This window comes from Anoplopoma fimbria, chromosome 19 (genome assembly GCF_027596085.1).
Source record: "Anoplopoma fimbria isolate UVic2021 breed Golden Eagle Sablefish chromosome 19, Afim_UVic_2022, whole genome shotgun sequence".
In the NCBI taxonomy this organism is placed as follows: Eukaryota; Metazoa; Chordata; class Actinopteri; order Perciformes; family Anoplopomatidae; genus Anoplopoma; species Anoplopoma fimbria.
In genome coordinates, this window is record NC_072467.1 from 2326117 (window position 1) to 2338939 (window position 12823).

Sequence of the window (12823 nt, forward strand, 5' to 3'; positions counted from 1 at the left end):
GGGTTAAAGTTGTAAGATGAAAACACAGACTCCAAGACAGGACAACGCCGCGGTAACGACCTATCATCACTAGGTAGCTACGCCCTAAAGCATACTCTGCTATATCATCTATTTTACTTAAAATGGGACCATAATTTACAAAATGAACATCATGCTGTATTGAAAAAGACTTCAAACTAGAGATTGAGACCACAAACTCACAGTCATTTTCTCATAGACTTCTATAAAAGCAGACTTGTTTTTTCCAAAAAGAGTAGTTTCCACTGCTGGCTATTTGAAATAATTCACGTTTAAGGCACTTCAGCATTAGCTTCACTTTTCAGAACAGGAAGTTGTATCCTGGTGAATAACAAATGCTTCCTTGTCAGCACTTTGCAGATCAGCCCTCAATTTAACCGTGCTTTGCCCAACGTTATACTACCAAGTACTCTAAACGTTGAACAAATAGTCCAAATAGAGTACTCGATTACTCATGCTCATCACTACTTAAAGGGTCAGAATACTTTTCCCGAAGTTCCTGTCGGGTCGTCGGTTTCCTTCTGTTTTTCACGTGTACAAATAAGTGTAACATCACGAATCTGTAGCGACTGTTTGAAAGAGTGCAACTTTATCCCTTTTTTAGATATTACTTTCTTTTTAAGATCGTGTACAGATGGATCTTCGACCCTGTATCATAATCAATGTGTTATGCCTCTAGTCCAAGAGATGGAAATAGAGATAGAGGAAGGGGGCTAAATGTAACAGAGACCACAGGACAGCAGCAGCCGACTAAAAGCTTCCTGTGGCAGAACAGAGTGTAAGCCAGACCCGGGCAGACAGGCTGGCAGGGCAGATGTTTTAGGTGAGAGGCACAGTAGATAGCACCGTCTGAATAATTCATCAGACGGGATTGAAGATGTGATATATTAAGACACAGCACACAAGCCGTCTTATGGCCTCTTTCAGCACTTTTTGTGCAGCGTGAGTGGCTGCAGGGCTCCGATCCCCCGTGCATCTCTGCTTTCTTTCTGGCAGTTATCCACCAGAGTCTGGGCAGTCGAGGAGACAGTTATAGATGTGCTGGCTCTTGGTCTAGTGAGGCCTTCAGACATCTGGAGGGGATGAAGCTGTTCAGCATGCAGGTGCAGTTTAAGCTCACAGGAACTAACGCTGTTGGTGCTTTCCTCCCTAATATGATTTCTTATGTGATCAATGGGTCTTACTGGTTTAGGTGAAAGAGTATATGTTATCTTGTCTGTCTCTACTTTGACAGGGAGTATGTGCTGTATGTGAAATAATGATCCTAACGTCTTTCAGTTTCTTAACTTGACAATATAACATAAAGTTTACATTGTGAAATAGAAACATATTAAATACGCTGTCAGTTTAGAGAAAAGCGTCCACAGTCTTTATTCTGGCCTTTGTATTTGTCCTCTTTTCCTTATGTTTAGATGTGATGCAAGCTAAACAAGTTTTATTTATACTGACCTCACATCTTATAGTTTATAAATAATGTCATGAATCACTTTCCCAATAGTAATGTCAGAGCCCAGTATGAACTTCAGCTCAGCCTTTTGCTTTTGTGGGAATCAAGTTTCTTTGGGAGACATAAGAGAGTTAGAGGTTAACCAACATGACTTGAATGTTTTCTTTAAACACTTAACCTTAAACTCTTTATAATGATATACCAAATGGGAGTTTGGCCCTCTTGGATAATAGATTTTCTTTCTAAACTACATCTGAAAGTATCATTATTAACTATATTTCAAAATTGAGCACTTTTTGTCTGCGTGGTAGCAAGATGATTCACCAGTCCTCATATCTTAGTTGCGAAAGTATGTGAAGATGTCTGAGGAGATGTCACATGCTCTGATATCACAGTGAAGACGCTCAGCTTTCCAGTAACGGATCATTTCACTTCAATCTTTCCATGACATCAGCTCCATCTACACGCATCCAGCTGTGGGGGCCTGTGCGCTGAATGGACATGTCCGGAGATTGTATCTCAAACGCACATCAGGGTGTGAGGTACACGAACGTCAAGGTTCCTTTTTAAGACATAAACACCTTTCTATCTTCACAAACTCTAAACTAAGAATGTGGCACTAACGATGTCATAAACTGGGTGTAATTTACATTAAGTTTTACTTCCCTAGGATGACCTAATTTATTCCATCAGCACAGTGATTAACAAATCATGTGATATAGAATATCTGCCTGTATACCTGCAGCCAAGCACACTGAACTCTGTCATCTGATAGGTTGCTAATCCCCTTATTATGCTTGTCTGGTTAAATAGAGCAGTCAGTCAGCCATTAAATCATCGAGCCTGGGGATCAATGTGGGCCCCATCATTTTTGCTGTGTGCTAGGCTGTGTACAGTGTGATTGAAAGGGAAAAATGGAAAAGTGCAAAGTCAAAAATGTGAAGTACAAAAATGTAAAATTAGTTCTAAACTGAACAATGCTACCTTGACAAATGTGCCCTTGAGTGGCTGCATTAGCATGGTCTATAGGGTGACACCCTTGAGTGACAAGAGCTCGCCTCCCCCGTATGGTTTACCAAATACGCTGCCCTCGCAGGTCAAAGCTGGTCGTCTTGGATGTTGGATGTCAATGATTGGAATTCACCCCAAATATCAGTGTGGTAAAGATTCACAAGATGGCTTGGATGACTGGGATACCAAGGCCTGAGTGACTCCTGAGGACTCGGAGTCAGGAATGTGCAGCTCACTATTGATCTTTACTAAGTGAGGTCACTGCATGTGGGGGGCAGCTGCCCCACTCTCAGACCCCACATAAAGGGGACAGACTACCCCCACAAATATATTTGAATGTGGTTTATCTGCCAGATAAAGAGGTCAAATAAAGAGGATTTTACTTGTGCTTGATATCAACTTTTAGGGGGGTATATATTGAGGATTGTAGCTAGAGAGGTGTAGCAGATGGACAGGCATAAGAAAGCTGATTCTCTGCATTACATTTGTTGTCTCAGGATCATTTGTTTATGATTTGTTTCGTTTTTCTCATGGACTAGATTATGCGGGTCTTTACATTATCAGATTTTTGATTTCCCTCAATGTTCTAAAGAGCAATACAAGCCATCTGTATCCATGAAAGGATGTCTTATATGTTTCTGAGTGTAATGTGACTATAAAAGAAGATAAGTCTATTTTCAATGGCAATGACATTTCTGAAATATGCAATAAGAAAACCAAGTTAGAGGCATTTCCAATAATATTTGTTAATATAAAAAATAAAAAAACACAAATGAGTACAAATTTCACTTTGCTCTTCACAGAATGCCAGCATGCCAAGGCATCGTTAATGAAAATGACTTTGCACACAACTGGATAAGCCTTTAAACAGCTCTCACAGGTGTCATTTTAAATGGACTGTACAAAATATGATTGAAGAGTGAACATGAACCTGATTATATCCGCTGGGATGAACACACCACTCCCTGGGATATCATTGTTCCTTGCTTTTGATTTTTAAAAGGGGTAAAAAAAAAAACATGACAGCTGTCTGGAAATCACAGTCACATTGGTCTTTGAATAAACACTATTGTGTTTCAGTTGTACATGTTACACCTTGTTTGAAAAGTTATTCACATGGTTGAGGTGGTTTCAAGAGGCAGTAAAGCGCATCATCGTCATAATCTAAACTGGTCCACATAGTTCTCAGCTGTCAAGCTTTAAAGGGCTGTACATGAACAGTGTTATGAGTTTTTGACAGGGATGCACTGATCCTACTTTTACAGTCCTGATATTGATACCTATGCCTACCGATCGGTTACAAGTGTTTAATTAATAAGCCTATAGCTCAGTGTGTGGATGCAGGGTGGGATTATTCTTTTATGTTATAAGGCAATATCAGGCATGACTTAAACATTACTTTCCGAATTTTTTAAAAGTAAATATTACTCATAAGTGCATAGTTATAAATATACTCAATTGTTCTTTATTACATTTTTGGCATCCAATACCAGATCGGCCTTTTGTCACGATAACCGACTAGCTACTTGAGTCGGTAGCTGATATCCGGTATCTTTATCGAGAAGCACAGTGGAGACATTTTTCATGAGTGTCTCACGCATGAGAAAGCACATTCGTGCACACCCGCATGGTGTTGATGCAATACATAATCCTGCCAACGGTGTCACACTATTCCACTGGTCTACCTCTCTTTTAATGCCCAAAATGAGCTTTGCAAGTGTTTTATTAGGAAGGAAATGCATCCGTCACATTTGTTAGATCGCAAGGATACACATTTGGGTGAGTAACACTGAATGTAAACAACTTTTATTCAATAACATAACTCCACTTGACACCTCGGCAGTGATCCTTGTGAAACCGTGAGCGGCGAGTCACCCACCGCTTCGATCTTGAGGGTAAAGATGTGCTTCTAAGACTCAAAAAACTCTTCAGTTGTGTTTAAGGCGGTGTCTGTGGTTTGCGTTGTTGATGGGCATGTAGAGAATTACAACTTCTGAGCCTTTTATCGGTCTCACGCAGTGATGGATGTGTGCAGCTCTTTGCCCAATGGCCTATAGCCTGAGCTGCCTAAGCCTCTAAGCTACTGGAATGCGTGCAGCTTCTTGCTGTGGACATCAAGGGAGAACAGCCACGCCACTTTGTTTACTGCCTTTCATGGATGCCACACCAGCCTAATCAATTTCAAAGAGGATAAATATTTCAATGCGTTGTTGGTGATGAATAGTCCATACATTTACATGGGCACAAAAATTTTGTAGCACATTATCTTTAAGACTAGTCAACAGTATTTGTGATATGACATATTCTAAACTCAAGGTTCGCTTAGCATTCTCTAGAACTTTTCATTTGTATCCCTTTTATTAATTATTTTTCATATATTTATTTATCTAATGATTCATTTCTAGTTCATGTGTTAAATACTATCCTGATCAATTAAAAGCTACAGATGTGGGTTTGCAAACTTAAATTGCAAATTAATGTCAATTTAAGTATAGCTCTGATAATATTATGATTAAGGTATATATATATATAGAGAGAGAGTTATTATTACACTTTAACATAAAATTGTATTTATACAACAACCTCTGCATACCTCTGTTGTGAATCATAGACTTATCTACTCTCACAAATGAAGATAGTGAAGGTAAACAAGAACAAACGAGAAAGCACTTCAGGTTGATGCCGTGTTATCAGCTCTTGCTCTGTCAGGGTCAATATTTCACTCTAGTAAATGCAGACAGAATTTTATGGCAAAAAAGTGGAGACATTTAGAATGGGAGTGAGTGTTTCAACAGGCCTGACCTACTTATAGCCGCCGGAGCTGAAACAGCTCCTCACCTGTGTCAGGCAGACGCCAGGACCCCTCATAAAAACACAGGCCATCTATCATAAACAGTGCACTGAACAGTATTGTACTGTATTTTTTATACATGACATAATACAAATTTAATATGTATTTTTTATTTCTCTCATAAAATATTTGCGTTTACATCACACTTTCTTTGGCTGGTCCAAACTGCTACACAACGTGCTAACAAATGACTGCTGTATGTGACATCTCTGTTTAGTTTCAGCTAATGCACACAGAAAAAGGACAACCAGTCTAGCCACTCTGAAGGCATTTTCTCCATGTGTGTAATGGAAAAGAGTAAAATGGAAAAATGGTTACATACTGTAATTCCATTGCAGGAGATTCATATGTATATCTCATCACCACCAGTTATAAATATAGTGTTAGTTTTCAGCAGAAGATTTTGACCCAGGAAAGCCCACAAAAATGTCACCTCGATCCTAATTCTGCAGCATAGATAGACGTGAGACAATAATTGTTAAGTTTGCTCATCATCATTTCAGTGTTGAGAGCCGAGAGACTCAGCTCAGCTCATGTAGATGATTTGAATTTTCCAGCAGCAGCTGAGAGTGAGAAATTTAACCTTCATCAATTTAGCAGGTGATGTCAGATTCATCAGGTTGTGGTGCAACTTTGAGAATTTATTTTACAGGTACTTGGATGGGGATTGGCTAAATAAATACATATACTATAGATGCACCATACGGATGCTATTATTTAGATAAATAACCGTTCAGTACATTTCTATCTATATATTTATTTCTTACATTTTGTTTTGCAAAGTTAGGAAAGCAATGTTTAAGTAAAGGAATGATCTCTGTCACTTCCACACAGTGAGGCACACAGGTTATTAATTAAACACTAGTATACCTAAAGCCCAGGTAACTGGACAGAAAAAGTTGGATTGTTGCCTCCCTAACATATATTATTGCATAATGCTGTGTTAAGAGTTTTTGAGGAACAACTTGAATATGAAGCCACGACCTTAATTCCACAACTTTGTTACCAGTGAAATGTTGTATGTTTAACTTTCTAGCAACAAATCCAGAAGTATTGAAAGTTTCAAGCTCTGGCATTGCTTGCAGAGTCCTTGTGTTCATAATTGTTAATGTAATATTTATTACAGTACAAATATTTATTATAGTATAAACAATAGAATAAACAATTGGGGTTTATGCAAAAGTGACCCGCAGCATGGCTCTTGTTTTGCTGATCCAGCAAATGTCAGGATATATTATGTTGCCTTGTAAAGAGGAAAGTATTTCTATGGGGAATGCAGATCAGTTGCAGATGCAGTTGTTGAATGGTAACGTTAAAATTTTTCACCTTTCAACTTCACTTTCACTTTTCGACTTTTGAATTTTGATCATTCCAGTAATTTACTCATGGGCTTTTAAAATGTGTTGCCAACTCAGTATTAGAGTCTGGAAGGTGTATCATATGACTAAACCCTGGATACGCTCAAAGATGTAGGTGTTCCCTTTTCTCAGCAAAGGGTGTGACAACAGTAAAACAGACCGTAGAAAAGAAATAGGCCATTTTGGCAGGATCAACAGGGCAGGCTACTTCCTAAAAGTGGCTCAGTTTACACTGGATTGTTAAAAACTGAAAAGACTGTAGAGAGAGAAAGAAAAGCACGATTTTCTGCCAGTTTCTCCTCAATCCCTCAGTGTTTAGCATGTTAAGAGGGTTTACTAATGACAACACATGAATAGTTCTAATCCAGGTTTATGCCCTGTCTGATGTGTTTAGACAGGGAGATTTGGCTCCAGTGCCAGGAATTAAAGGGCACGGAGCCAAGAGAGGCAAATGACTCTCACAAAGTAGTAAAGATCTCATTGAATCTAGTATTTGCTATGTGAGATTAGTGACTCTCAGGTGATTTCCATTTTCATAGATACATACAAGTACCTATAAATACATGTTGAATTAGATGAGGTGCCTAGAAATACTTATTATTACCTTTATAATTGCCCTTTCATTTGCTTCTCTGTCGTCCTTTCCCCTTTTGAGTATTATTTCACTCTTGTGTCTGTTGCAGAGACCCTGCTGCTCTTCTTTCACCCACTCCGGCCTTGATAGTGATAGCAGGCCCGACGACAGACCATGCTCTGCTGCTACTTTACATTTCATCAGCAGGCTGCTTCTGCTGGCTCCACATCTGTTATGGAAATTTGCACAGAGGGGAAATGGAATGAAATAGAATATCATTTTAAATTATTTTCACTTCTGAAACCGGGTTGATTCAGGCACTTGTAAAGGTTTCAAAGACAGAGGTGATGAAATATGCTCATCCACTTTCACAGTCATATATTACTCTAATCTTTCAATACATTCTTAGTGCCTGATAGCTTTAAATTTGGGATGTTTTAAGAAGTCAGCGCTTGTGATGAAATTCACAACCTCTGACCGTGTGTCACAAGCCCCAAAGGAGAAGCAAGCTTGATGAATTTAACTCCCCTGAACTGTTAAGTTCAAAATGTCCCCTATCTCTGTTCAATAGTTTAATAAGATTTTAATTAGGCAATTAAAAGTCTTTGGAATAGCATATGGTCATAATTACAGCTGTATGGTTCACTCAGGGATGAATGAGCCTTTAATTACTCTTAGCTGGGTCTGGGGATTGGACTCAAAATGGGTCTAGCAGGAAAGAGAGGGTATTTCTTCAGACTTCACAGTCACATAATCAGAAATACAGACTTCTGAATTTACATTAACCGAGGAAGCGGTTTGGGTTTCACCAGTTAATCGTGAATCCATTACTAAGTTTGTGCGTAAAGTCCTTCCTAAGTTGCTCAGAGCTATCAGGTTGCACCATTCAAACGTAAGAAAAGTTACAACTAGTAAAGACTTTAGTAATGTTTAAATTTGCTGCTAGGAAACATTTGTAGCACGCCTGATCTAAAACAGTCAACAATGTAAACAGGATACAGTTTTACAGGCGCAAAGAAATCTATGTTTCAAGAATAGTAATATCCATGCAGTGTGAAGTAGTAAGTTTAGTTATTTTGTCTGATGTTATTGGCGCAGCATCTTAAAGTATTCAGTGTTTTTGTTGAAAATTTATAAAAAATCTTCCTAGTTTACATCATTACAAAACACATTTTTATCAGGTTCATATGTGTCAACTATATTTTAGATGACTTCTTTTACTCTTTGCAGAACATATATTAGTTAACGAACATATGTTTTTAACAGGACGTTTTTAAGTAGAAGTAGTTACTGGTAAACCATTAGTAACATCTTCTCTAGAAAATGATTTGTGTTTTTCTAGTTTAGGAATGACTAGATTAGCTTTTGTAATGTGAGGATACCTTGAAATGTATGTGGTTGGGATTTGTCACTTTGGACCAGATGATGTGGCGGAAGTGCTGTAATGTCTTACTCATAGATGGGTATCTTTAGATATGGATGAGTAGTTTCAAAATAACCTGAGAGGCAGTTTGACTGGTGCAGAACTGTGTCAACACTGTACTCCCACACCGTTCACCTGGTGAATCAGCCGGCCTGTCCATATGTGCAGGCGTGCTCCTCCATTAAAGCCTCTCCTGACAGATGATGTCCTCCACATCTCACATCTGCTCTTTCACACCTCCGAGAGCCCTTCAGCAAGCTGTAGGTGTCAAGGGGGGGAACGAGGGGAAGTGCTGAGCACAGGTTGAAGGCCACATCTGGGAGCAAGAGTCCGCGGTTGTCTGAGGGGTGTGACGTAGACGGCCTGCGTGTGTGTGTGTGTGTGTGTGTGTGTGTGTGTGTGTGACGTGCCTGTGTGTGTGTGTGTGTGTGTGTGTGTGTGTGTGTGTGTGTGTGTGTGTGTGTGTGTGTCTGTACAGGTGGCTTCCTTGGATGGCAGGCATGCCATGAGGTCATATTTATCAGTCAACACTTTTCCAAGGCTGTGTGTGGAATCCAGGGAGCCTTGACCCCTCCTACTCTACTCGGATGGCAAATGCTAATGTTAGTGCCACCTGTTTCAGCAGTATACGCAGTGCTTCTATTTATAATACTCTCAGTCTTAAAAGTAGTGCTGTCATTGGACAGTCTCTGCCATTCAGAGATGTGTAGTGATATTGTTACTGTAAACCAGGAGCTGTATTACAGGAAATGACTGGTGGAGGGTGCTGGGAACTTCCCTGTTTGCTTAAATATAAAACGTATTTCCTCTTTGTTGGCAAAGTCCAATGGTTCATTACAGTACATGCAATGCTCATAAATTATATCATAAATTTGACTTTGTATTGAACTTATTGTGTAAGCGTTCAGTTTCATTTTGATGGAGTTGCTTAATGTGTTAATGATTTAGTTCTTTTATTGCGTGTCACTCACTCCCTATTCCCAGCAGATCCTCTCATTGCTTCATTTAATGTTCTCTTCTCCTCAGATTATTATTTTCACTTCATGGACTGTCAAAACTATTACTTATATGGATGATGGGCTAGTGAGCAAATGCCCCATCAGTCAGAAAGTGACAACTTTTGTGACACTTATTTCCCATCCAAGAGCACAATTTTGGTCTCCACTTTTCAAAGTCCTAATTTGTAAACCCCACCTACACTTACTGTCGAGGTGTGGTAATCCAGGTGAAAGAAGCCCTGATTTGATAAAAATGTTGTTACATTCTTAAATCATTGCCCTGTAACATAAGCTTTGTGAGCAGTGGTGAGTGCCTGTTGAACTTTCTTTGCCTCAGGTTTTGCCTCTCCAGACACATGCAGGCTGCCCTGACCCTCTGATTGATGGTTGTCGGGGTTGGTCAGAGCTTGACAAGAAACTCTGTGGACCTTCCTCATAACTCGTCCTCCATTGCATGTTCGGGAAAAGATAAACGACTGTTCTTATTAGGTTGCACTAAGTGAGAAGTACACACATGTATAGAATGGCTAGCAGCCTACCTGATGAGGGATTAAAACAATTAAGGCTCAGCCCGTGCCGTTTGGCTTTTAAGACTTATGTTGCTGCTCGCATAAACCCTCCAACAAGAAGCTCTTCACCTCGATTAATGTTATATCCTGTTAAGATAAAAGGTACACCGATGCTTCAAACCACATTTTTAACTTCCATCAGCTTGTCTAGAGGAAGATTTATTGTTTCAAAAGTGCAAATGTTTCGATTGTTTTGGTTCTGACCACTACTGATCTGCATCTCACACACACAGACAAGCTGTGCAGATCTACGAGGCCTATGTAGGTACTTCTCTGTAAACACAGGAGGGCGTAGCGCTAAGAGTTCGGGATTGTAGACGGTCATCATCGAAGTCTGGGGAAGATCCTGACTGTTTTGATTTGAACATGACAATGTGTAATTGTATTACCCGAATGCAAAGACAGTATTAAACATCTATCAAAGCTCAGGATCCGTTAACAATAATTGATTTTAAATGACTAAAACCAAACCGGTGCTTTTGATTAGAGACTCGATGTTTTATAATCTGTGGTAAAAGTTTGACATATGCAATGCTTATGTCAAACTGATCGGATTAGGCAGATATGTTGCTGGAGGGGATATAGGAAGAAACCCTGGAAAGATTTAAGAGGAGATCATAGACAGAGAGATGGGAGAGTATCATCCATAGCCAGAGCACACTATCACATCTGTGTAGGGAGTGAAAGGGATGATTCAGTTTATGCATCATGCAGGAGAGAGCAGTGAAGTGCAGGGTTGCATATAGATTTCTGTGCTGTCAGAGGGGCCCTTGTTCTCTCACTCACGCTGAGTCGAGCTCTCTCCTCGTACCTCAGCTGGATTCAGCTTGATGCATGCAGGCCTCTTTTTCTGACTGTCACACAAACCCAGAATTAATGTTAGCTTCACAAGTGGTGTCTCACTTTGAATACTTCCACACAAAGGAAGCTAATGATGCTTATGGCCACCCTCCTTGTCAGTTACTGTCCACTGACATCACGTCGGCTGCTGGTAGCGAGCAATGTCCAAAAAAACTTCAGACATTGACCGAACGTTTTAAAAGCAGAAGCTCGAAACCTCGTCTGCTTTTGTCATCATGATCATTAAGACTCGCAGTCCCGCTGCTGTAGGTTGAAATTCTTCAATTTCCAGACATACTTGATTATATTATGTGTTTAATAGCTTTTACAAATCTGGACTGTGCACCAGTGGTAAAAGGAATGATGGATTTTGATCCATTACATCTCCAATTTAAATAACTTTTGTTAATTTTCAAAGACATTAAATGAAATGGTCTAGTTTAAACGACTTAATTCAGAGGAACAAGACATAATTTGTCTTTAGCTTCACTAAGTGTTCTTCCGTTTGGAGACTAAATTGAAAGAACAGAGTATGTCTGCCTGTGTTAAACACATTATACTTGAATTTGAGACTCTCCTGCTTTAGAATAACTCTTTTTCCATCTTGTTTTCTGGCCTTCATCATGGACTTCCTGCTCCTTCAAATTTCATCTTTCCAGCTCAGATTTGGAGACTTCTTATTGACTAAGAGTCAGGAGCCCCGTGATAGAAACCAGGAATAGCTTCACTCACTACCTTTCCCTATTGATTGCCATACCTCACATGAAACTGAATCTCCCATTGGTTGCATTTAATGAGGAGCTCCCTCTGGCAGCTGTAATGGAGTGATTGCATCTGTAACAGGGATGTCTGTATTGAATTCCCCTTCACGTATTACTACGTTCATTTAATCAGCATTATTGGTATAATAGTTGTCTTGTGGCTTTGTTCTGATGTTTTCTTAAGAACTGTTGTAGAATCTGTGGATAAAGGAGTTTGCCAGTGTCAACTTACATCGCAAAAAAACCTTCAAGTTAATTTGCAGTGATCTTTAATGATTTGACGAAACTGAACAACAGGCTATGCAAATATTTAACAAATTTCCTTTGGCTTTGGACACCTTTATCTCCATAAATTCCTATTTGCAAATGCAAGCATGCAGAACTAAAGCCCTGTATGACCTGTGGGTGTCAGAACATCTTACAGTATCTGTGGTTATTTTGTATAAACACCATCTCAACACTTAGTAATCAAACTAAGGTTCAACCAAGGAAAACTGTGAGACAGAATCTCCTCTATTTCCTATTATATGAGCTGTATAGGGGTGTCACACCTCTTCATTGTCTTTGGGCTCTAACAAAGATTTCCAAGAAATCTCTTCTCTGCGCCGTGCACAATACAGCAGGTACGTGCAGCTCAGATAAGGAGATTTGGGAGTGTAAGGTTGTTTTGGCAGAAGCAGGCACTATCAAATAACCTGACCTGAGCATTGTGCTCAAACACGTCCTGCAGCAAAGCTCATTCAGGTAATATTCTGTTAATGATCACTGCAGTCATATCTCTTGCTAATTTCTCTGAACAGAAACTAAAAGCAGTTCTAGCAGTTTGGAAAAGTCAAAGATCAAGTTGAGCCCTACAGATGTTAAGAGTTTGATTTAGTACTTTAACACTCAACTGGGGCATGATTGTTTTTTGTTTTGTTAAGAGAAAGACTCTCGACTCACTGTCACATGGAAAGACATGTTTTTAACATAG

At 39.5% G+C, this 12823-nt stretch overlaps 1 protein-coding gene across 2 annotated transcripts in view; it reads right to left on the reverse strand.

The window, feature by feature from the left end:
- The window catches only part of LOC129107893 (pro-cathepsin H-like), a 243842-nt gene that overhangs the window by 149606 nt on the left and 81413 nt on the right, over window positions 1-12823 (reverse strand). The gene's annotated exons all lie outside the window — the stretch shown is intronic.